Here is a 9,822-nt window from a genome sequence, read left to right as displayed (position 1 = left end):
GCTGTTGCTTTTGACGAGAGTTGGACTTGAAACACGACGCTGACAACGACGATGTGACGACGGCAACGGCGACGTCGACGTTCGTTAACACGAAGCGCGCGTTTGGCGACGGCAATTTCTGATTCGATTGCGTTAAGCGACGGCGCAACGCAATGCGCAGTTGTTGTTGTTGCTGTTGTTTGGCGCCCCCAACAAAAACGCGACGTCGACAGCGCAGCGTGTGTTGATTACTATGCTGCTTTGCTTTTTGTTTTTGTGTTGTTGTGTTTCTCCTCCCCCACGCAGCAGTCACAAATGCTGTGATTAAATGTGCTGCTGTCTCGCTCGCGCACGCTGACTGAGACGCTGGCGTCTGTGCTAATTAATTACAACGACTGCGACGACGACGGCGGCGGCGACAGCGCGAATCTGTCCACGCGCTTTTTTACCCTTTACGTTTTACGTGTGTTTCGTATTTCGTATTCCGTATTTCTTGGCGCGCCGCAGAGCTTCTCGAACGTGATCGTTCGCTGCAAAGGTCTGTTGTTGACTGAAATTGTGGCGCGCTGCTGTTGCGACGAGAGCGCGCTTTTTCAGAGCGAGAGTGAGAGAGAGAGAGAGAGCGAGGGCGAGAGCGCACAAATGGAATGCGCATGGTTTCCCCTACACACCAATTGGAACTGCAATAAATCTTGTTTATGTTTTGAGCGCTGTGTGTACGATATGGAAACGAAACACACTCAAGCAAGCGCAGGGGAAATGTTTGAGCTCTCTCTTTGTTTGCTGGCCTCTCTCTTTTAGACACCGCTCTCAAATTAGCTGCAGCGTTTCGTCAGCATCAGCGTCAGCGCGTCACCCTTTGGTGAGTCGGCTTCATAGTGAATTCCGATTCCGATTCCATCACTCCGCCACAATTAAGATTTATGACAGTTCAAAACAAATTTTCTCACTCGCATGCGCTGGCTCACTCACTCCCCCTTGTTCCAAGTCTGTTTGCATGTGTGTGCGTGTGTGTGTATGTCTATCTATGTGAAGTTGGCTCGTTCTAATTTGTTGCTGTTGTTGTTGCTGCTGTCGCTGCTGCTGCTGCAGCTGTCGCGCTTTCGACATTTTGTCTCTCTGTCTGGCATTTTTTTTTTGCAATGTGCGGGCGTTTTGCCTATGTAAGTGTGTGTGTGACAATGTAAAGCAGCTAAATATGTAAGTATGTATTTGTGCATGTATGTTAATATTTTGGTTTTCTTGCTTGTCTGTTTGTCAATTTTTTGATAGCACTTGACAAAAGGACTGTTCAGTTTTTGTATGTATGTATGTATGTTTAAATTTATGCTCAATTAATCTGTTAATTTTTTTTTTTGTCAAGTCGCATGGGGAAACTTGATTTTGTTTTGATCTCAAAGCGCACATTCCAATTGGAATACTGGAATAGCTGAATAGATAAACCTTTAACATCGAAATACCAAATAATAATTTATCAGACGAATTTTACGATCGTACACATAAAAAAATTAATGTGCGGCAAAAAGAGAAGACAGAGATAAAGTCCAACCAACAACAACAACAACAACGCGAGAACAGGAAGCTTAGGCCAATTTAAAAAAAGCAGAAGACGAAGAAGAAGACGAAGAAATATTAAATAAAAATGCCCAAATCAAATTATAGAATCGTAAAAGCATTTATTACCCTAGAGACAGTCGACTGGACGGACGGACGGTCGTCAATCGAGCTGGCGACAGGCGTCCAAGAATTATGAAGCGTGGAGCGGTCTGGAAGGGGAGGATACTGGAAGGGGTGACTGGAAGGAAAGGGACTGGATGAGGGGGAGGAGACTGGAAGGAGAAAGAAAAGTGTACTCAAGTGATTTGATTATCATCGGTTAATTGGTGAGTCGTAAAAAGTTTAACGATCCTCGAGTTCGGGGCATTAAGTGGCAACTCCGATTGAAGCAACAAGTGCAACAACTGACGAACTGGCAAAGGAGTGCGGGAGGTACAGAAGAAGTGGGAGAGAAGGGGAACGAGGGCATGAAGTGAGCTCCGCCATTGGCCATAAATAAAGGAGCGTCCGCCATTTTCACTCAACTGTCGTCGCGACTCTTTTCTTCTTCTTCGTTTCTCACATTTTATGGTCGGCATTCGTCAACAATTAACGGCTTAAAACGCAGATAATGTGGTCTTAATGCAAGTGACACTGCGCTACGGAATTACGAAATTATTAGCCTCAACTGTTAATGGAGAATAACCACAAGAAACGACAACAACAACAACTCGAAAACTGAATAATAATAAGCAGGTGACAAATATGAAGAGACGGCAGAGGGGAAGAAAAGAAAGAAGGGAGAATGCTACAAGAAAAAAAAAACGGGAGAGAAATTGTTACTTATTTTTATATACTATATACTATTTATTTATTATTAATATTTAAAATAATTTTTCAAATGTTTGATCGAAAAGAGAAAGGAAGATGAAGAGGGATAAAACAACAATCAAAAGACAATAAAAAAATGATTATTTATGTTTCATTTAAATTATTTTTTAAATTTACATCTCAATTTCGATAGATGTCGAAAATAAAAATATGTGTAACAGTAATTCAAATCAATCACATTTATGTATCTAGACAATCGATATGCAAACATAAACTGTCGATATACACATGTAGAAAATTCAATAAAATTATTTTTGTAAAATATTAAATTTATTTTCATTAAAGATTTTATCTTTATTTAGAGACATTTCGTAATATGTTGATTACAAAAAAATCAGACAGTGGGTGAGCGACATATCGATAAATTTATCGCTACAAAACATACAAAACTTTATATTTGATCAAAATCTAGCTCTTTAAGAAGGTAATATCTTAAATTTAATTAAAATATTTTTCTAGAATTTCATTTTTAAATATTTGTCTCAGTGTCCAATCGTAATTATCTACCCTGTAAAATATAATTTGTATTGAACTGCTATAAATATATTTCGCATTCATCAATTAATTTGTTGGTTTAGAATAAAAAAATTAATTAAATGCTTGGAGAACTTAATCAAAACTGATTCTCGGCGCCTTCTTCTTTCTTATGCTAATTTATTTCGTATAATAAAAGCTAAAAGCTTTTACATTGTAATATTTTGTGGAAGCTATCGAATAAATAAATATGGATTGAATGGCAAAGCGCAGGCAATAAAAGAATTAAAAACTCATTTTAAAACAAATTAAATTATGAAAAGAATAAAGATTAAAAACAAATTTAAATGTTGTCGTCGACATTCGTCATTGTCTTCCGGGCAGCTATCCCAAAAGCGAATCCCACTTGTAGGTGTATAAATACATACTACATAATGTGTATACCTAGATCTGCCAATTTATGGTATGATCATAATGGGATCGGGAACCGTTCTATATACTCTTAGAGTCCCAAACAAAAAGAAGGAAAAACACCCACGAGATTTGCGATGCGACGTAAATTGTCAGAATGGAACGATCCGATCTGAAGATTTCAGTTGGCGAGATCTACGAGTTATTTTGATGGCCGCATTGCCTTGGATTTATTTTTAATGGCAATTTCATGTGGCCTGGGGATTAACACGGTCCGATCCACGCATCCATTTTTGAATTACGAGCGCTACGTAAATCTTCCAAACTGAAAGAATTCTCAAAAACTCATCGCGCAAATGTCAACTAAAGCTGAAATATGACTTTGACGCGTTCAAAGATCATATACGCAAATTTTTATAAATAATATAAAATTTATAATAATTATAATTATTAAGAGCTCAAGCAATCCACGTGCTGATTTCTGATATTTTTTTAAACTAAAATATGAAACGAACTGATTGCAAAACTCGTCTGATGAATATTTATTCGTTCGATAAATCAATCAAATAAATTACAATTAACAAAAGCAATAAACTTAAAGCGCTTTTTCAACAGAAATATCACAAAAAAGAAAAACAATATTAAAAAAACAAAAACTTAACTTAAAAATTATAAAGTAGAAATTTATGGCGCCAAAAGTTGTCGACAAAGAGAGAAAAAAAAACAAAAACAAATTCTTCTAATTGATCATCAACAGTTAGTTCTTCTCTCAAAATCTGAAATATAAAATAAAATGAAAACGAATACCTCAAATCTGGTTTCGTTTCTGTTTCTGGCCAAGTTCGTCTTAATCAAAATTATAATGGCAATACCAAAAAATCAGCAGCAAAACAGTTCAGATCGTAAAACATTTATTCGATGACGCTGACGATCCCCAAAGATATCATGATATTCGCATTAATTAACGCCAAACACGAAAAAAAAAAATATATACAAAAAGCAAGAGCAACAAATATAACAATAATAACAATAACAATAGTAGACAAGTTACTAAGTCCATTTGATAGAATGTGTTTCGATTTAAATGGTCAGACATTAATTTAAATAAATGCCTTCACAGTCTTTCTGTTTATTTTCTCGGTTTCTCGCTGACAGTTAAAAATTTTAAGTTTCCTAAATAGGCATAATTAAACAGTAATTAGTACAGCAACGATTTCAATATGGCCCAGATCCATATCACAAGCCGTTTAAAGCTGGAACATTAGTGAAATTTAAGATAGCTAAAACAGTTAAGTTTTTGAATTGAAGATAAAATATCTGGAGCATAGATCAGTTTAAAGATCTTAAATTGGTATAGTATTTCTCTTAGAATAAATTAGATAGATAGTTATGCGTATATAGACTCAGTTCATCATATCTGTATAGATAATCTCTTCCTATTTTAAGAATTGGTTTGAAGATAATAATATCGCCATAATAAAAGGGTTTACGATATAAATAAAAAAGGTGCAGTCAAACTCTTGTATACTCTAAAGATCTTTAAAGCAATTTTATGACCGACAAACCAAATAGACCTCGAGGACTTTAATATATTGATTCGTATATTTATGAGATATTTCAAGATTAAACTAATAATAATATTATAAATTAGCAAACATTTAAAAGATAATCAAGATTATCTAAAAATAGATTTCATCTGTGCAATGTCAAGTTAACAAATTTAAATATTTCTAGTTTTCAGTTCTAGTTTTCGATAAATTAATTATAATGCATTTGTCAGTTAATTCAGCTTGCTTGATTTGATTATTAAATCCATAAACTGTGAGTTTAATTATTTAAAGATATTTAATATTTTAATACATTTCAAACAATTTAGATTTAGTTTTGGGAAGAACAAACTATTATAATATTTTGATATTTAGAATTGGGAACTTTAAGATAAAAAAATTATTATTAGATCTATATATACATATGTACTATATATATTAATTTTATTAAATTTAAAAATATGTCAATGCATTGCTTTCATTTTCGAAATTTACATACTCTTCACTTAACAAGAAATTATTGTTTTGGTCATCTCATACATCTGGTGGCGAGTTCGTATATATCGTATATGGAACCGGCTTTACATTCGATACGAAATCGTATGCATTAAATTAAAATTGTTTATTGTATTGTTGGATTGTTTCGCTTCGTTTCGATTTGGTTCATAATCAAGCCCAATGGTCGTAAATTTCGAGCCGTGTGTTTTAAGCCAAAACTATAAAAATCGAAATATCCTAAATCCCTTTGCGAGCTATCTACCTCTTCTCCCCTCTCTTTCACGCTTTCACGCTTTCGCCTTTTTGGACTGCATCTGTTGTCCCTTTCGAACTGTCGCTGATGGCTGCGTTATTTACCGTTGGGTGCTCCAACTGATCCCGCAGAGCTTAACAGTGTCTCTCATAATTTTACGACTCGGCTCGCGGTCGAAAATGATTTTTGCTATTTGCAAAGTCCTCGACCCATCGATGCGTCCATTTACAAGCTGTAACACGATTAAGCCCAGCCAAAGTTATAAACTACTAACCATTAATTTGTTATTGTTATTTGCAGCAACAAACAAACAACAACGAGTGAACGAAAAAAAAAAACAACACATGATATTCATGGAGAGCATCGTCATAAATTTGAGTTTTTGCATAAATTTATAAATTGTGCGTTGTTTGCGATTATTTTTCACGCTTTTCTCCTCTGTTTTGTGTCTCTTATCCGCAACATCCAACCACATGGCTTAATATCGTAATTAGTGATAGCTATATGACCCGATAATTTCTCTCCCTTGTCATTTACCCATAACTTTTTGCACATACGGTGCTGACAATTTATTTGCCAATAATAATGTTAATTATTGTATATAAAGGTCCGGTAAATACTGGCTTTAGATATGTCTATAAATGTATGTATTCTTAAAACATTAGAGTATTTCTAATATCATCTGCAGATATCTAATTGTTTTATATAGGTTTACTTAACTGCAGTAAAAGTTAATTAAATAGAATCAGACTGACGGCCTCAGTTGCTGGGTCTATAGTATAGACTCTATACCTAATGTACTTCAGAATTCATTCTACAATAAATCTACGTAAAATATGTGATTTGTTTGGGAGCATATTAAAAACAAGTGGGAAAGGCTATAGTCGAGATCCCGACCATGGGATACCCGTTACTTATTTAAATTTATATAAAAGTACTTAAAAGAAAATACTACCTAATAAAAACTGCTGCATACTTTAGCTATTACTCCCGTTCTACTTGTCTGATCTTGCTGCGGCTTAGTGATATTATAGATAACATTAATAATTAACGTTAATCACCATAAAAACAGAATTATCTTAAAAACTGTGGGTTTGGTAGTTTTCGCGATTTTCGGGGGCGGTGTTATTCCCTGAATTTAATATATAATATAGTGAAATGTATTACTTATGATATTTTGATATATTTACAAATAATGGCTTTACGTGTATTAGTGTTTTTGAAACTTTTAAAAAAAGGACTAGTTAATTAATAATATTAAGGACAGTTTATTCATTAGTTTTCCAATTCATTTTATTATTCAGGTAAAAACATAACTTTTCTTTTCAGGCATGTATTTTACATTTCTCAGTAGTTTAAAGATATTCAACCTGTCTTTTTATATAGAAAATGGCAATGATTTTTCCATAGTTTAAAGATGGACAAGATCTTTTCATTAATTTCCGGGAGTCTGTTTCATAAACACATCCGCTTCTCAATGTGTTACTCATCGCAGACTTCGTTTCACCGATCACTTGAGCTGTTGTTGTTGTTGTTGTTGATTTGGCTGGCAACAAATCAAGGCAGTCTTCCTGCCAAGTCTCTCAGAGATTCAGAGATCCTCAATGCCATTCGTCGTTGACATGTTGTCGTCTTCGTTTTCGTCTTCTCCTTTGACTTTATTTCTTTTTGTGTTATTTTTGTGATCGTTGCGCCTGCGCTTCTTCGTGTTGCTTGTTGCTTTGTTTGCCTCTTGCGGGAATCGTTATTTATATGCATCATTATAAAGTTGCCCATTTTATTGGTTCGCCCTCGAATAAATAAGGCTCAATAAAGTTGTTATATTGACACTTGCAGGCGGCAATCGCTCGTCACTTTCCGATTTCTCACTCTCTCTCTCCCTCTCTGTTTAACAATGATAACTCCGCCTTTGGATCAGTCTCAAGATCAGTCAGATCGCAGCTCAGATCCCTATTCGTTGGTCTCTCTGTCGCGTTATTTATGTAAAAGCCTTGAGAAAGTATTTCTCTTTATGACTCTGAATTCTGTCGCAAGTCGTGTTTAATGTTCTCATAAAATCGTGAAGTCTTTTCAATATGTTTCAACTTGTTATCGAATGAAATCAAATTGAAACCAACAGCCATCTGATTTTCATCTTTACGATCTTGTTTATTTGGATCAGACTAAAAAAAAATTCTAAATGTTTTTATTAACAATATTATCAGCGTGTTAGATTACGATCTGTCTCTCTCAATTAGGATTTGAAATGCGATTATCATCTGTAGTTTATTTATTTTCTTATTAACAACCAACTCCACATGACATCTAACATGTTTTTCTAACATAAAATGAAAAACATAAAATGAGATTATTTAAATATGCTCATAAAGAGAGCCTGTAAGAATTCTCCGTCTATCTATTCATCTATAGGCAAACATTCCACTTAAATTAAGTTTGATAACCTTTGAACTATAACCAATCACATTTAAATTAATTTTAGTATTTTTACTTACAAATTATATTTTAAATAAGAAATTTTTCTTAAATTTTTACTGTTTAAAAAAAGTATATATTTAAGATTTCCAAACATAAAAAAAGTTTTGAAATAAGTGTTTGTTTTGTATTTCAAGGAATGTAGCATACTAAATCAAATTGATTAAAAAAAGATTATAAATATTAAAAAATGTGAATTTTACCATAGCCATTTACACAGGTTTTTAATAGAAAGAAAATTCTGCTATGCAGAAATTATCAGAAATTACAAATTAAAAAATTTTAATTATTATGTATATAAGAACGTATAAGGATAATTAACTTTTTTAACTTAAATAGATAGGAAGACTCTGAGAGTTATTAAAAAAATGGATTTCAGCTGTTTTTGACAAGTTAATAGTTAAATTTTGTGTATAAACTTTTTTTTTTTTTTTAAATGTAATTATTTTTATAAAGTGTCCTAAATGTCAAAGAAATTTTGTTAACACTTTGCTATCTATTAAAAGATTAAAATTTATTAAATAATTTCTTTTTTGCTGTTTTGGTTAAAAGGCAACGCAAATATTCGCATTTTGCAGTAATAATAACTCAGATTTTGTGGTTGTTAATTTTTGACAGCGACGTGACTCGAACAGCCAACAGACAACAATAACAACAGACAACAACAATCAAAGCTGAGAGAACAGCAACAACAACAACAAACAATGTGGTTGGGTGGTGTTCGGTTTTGGTTTTTGGGCTGTGGGTCATTGTTTATTTTGAATCAACGCGTAGCGCCGCCAATTATCGGTAGGCGATAAAAAATATGAAGTAGTGCACGAAGCACAACAACAAGAACAAATATAACAACAAGAACAGCAACATAATTATGACGTCAACAGTTGCTGTTGTGCTACTTGTTGTTGTTGTGGTTTTTGGTCTGCAAATTTGCCAGATGTAAAATATGAAATCGCATCGAGAAATGTCGCGTGGATTATGTGGCAAATGTAACCCACTAAGTGGGTTGATTTTTTTTGGTGATTTTGGCTGCTGCTTCTTCCACCTTTTTTATTTTTATTTTTTGTAGGGGGGCGCCAACGTCGGTGACTCTCAAAGCTGTCGGCAAAGCTTTGAAGCTTTGATCATTGCCGCCGTTTTGACTGGGCTGACTAGTTAATTGGCCCAGTCGCTGCCTTTTGTAATTGATAAGTGTTAAGTACGCACACACAGACACTCTCCCTCATACATATGCATAACTACTCGTATTCCGCATTGTCATCCATCAAAGGCCTTAGCTTTAAATCTCTTAATTTTGCTTGACCAACGCACTTTGGGAAGCTTGAAATTCTCTTAGGCTCTCTGACCAACATTTTTATTATTATTTTATTTTTGTTTTTTTTTTTTTTGTTTTTGGTAGCCTTTGATCGATTGTGAATTTGGCAATCGGCCGGCAAAGTGTATTTCTCTTGACGGATTAATTCTCGATTCGGGCCTAAAACAGCATTATGATAGATGATAGATGGATCACCTGCGATCGCTCTTCCATCATGCTAAGATTTTTATAAGTTTCGTTTTCGTTGACGTTTTTCCATACATTTTCTTTTCTTTTGTATTTTTTGGGGGGGTTGGGGTTGGGGCTGGGCTTAAGTTTTCGGCTGGAAATTGATTGAGCAACTCGTGTCGTGGCCAAGGTATTTAGCAGCTGATATTTCTTTTTGATTTATGTATATTATTAATTATTTGTTATTTGTTGGGTCCGCCACTAAAAAGCGCCAATAATTC

This window comes from Drosophila innubila (genome assembly GCF_004354385.1).
Source record: "Drosophila innubila isolate TH190305 chromosome 2L unlocalized genomic scaffold, UK_Dinn_1.0 4_B_2L, whole genome shotgun sequence".
NCBI classification, from domain to species: Eukaryota; Metazoa; Arthropoda; class Insecta; order Diptera; family Drosophilidae; genus Drosophila; species Drosophila innubila.
The sequence above is the reverse complement of the archived record's forward strand: the minus strand, read 5'-3'. Positions refer to the sequence as shown.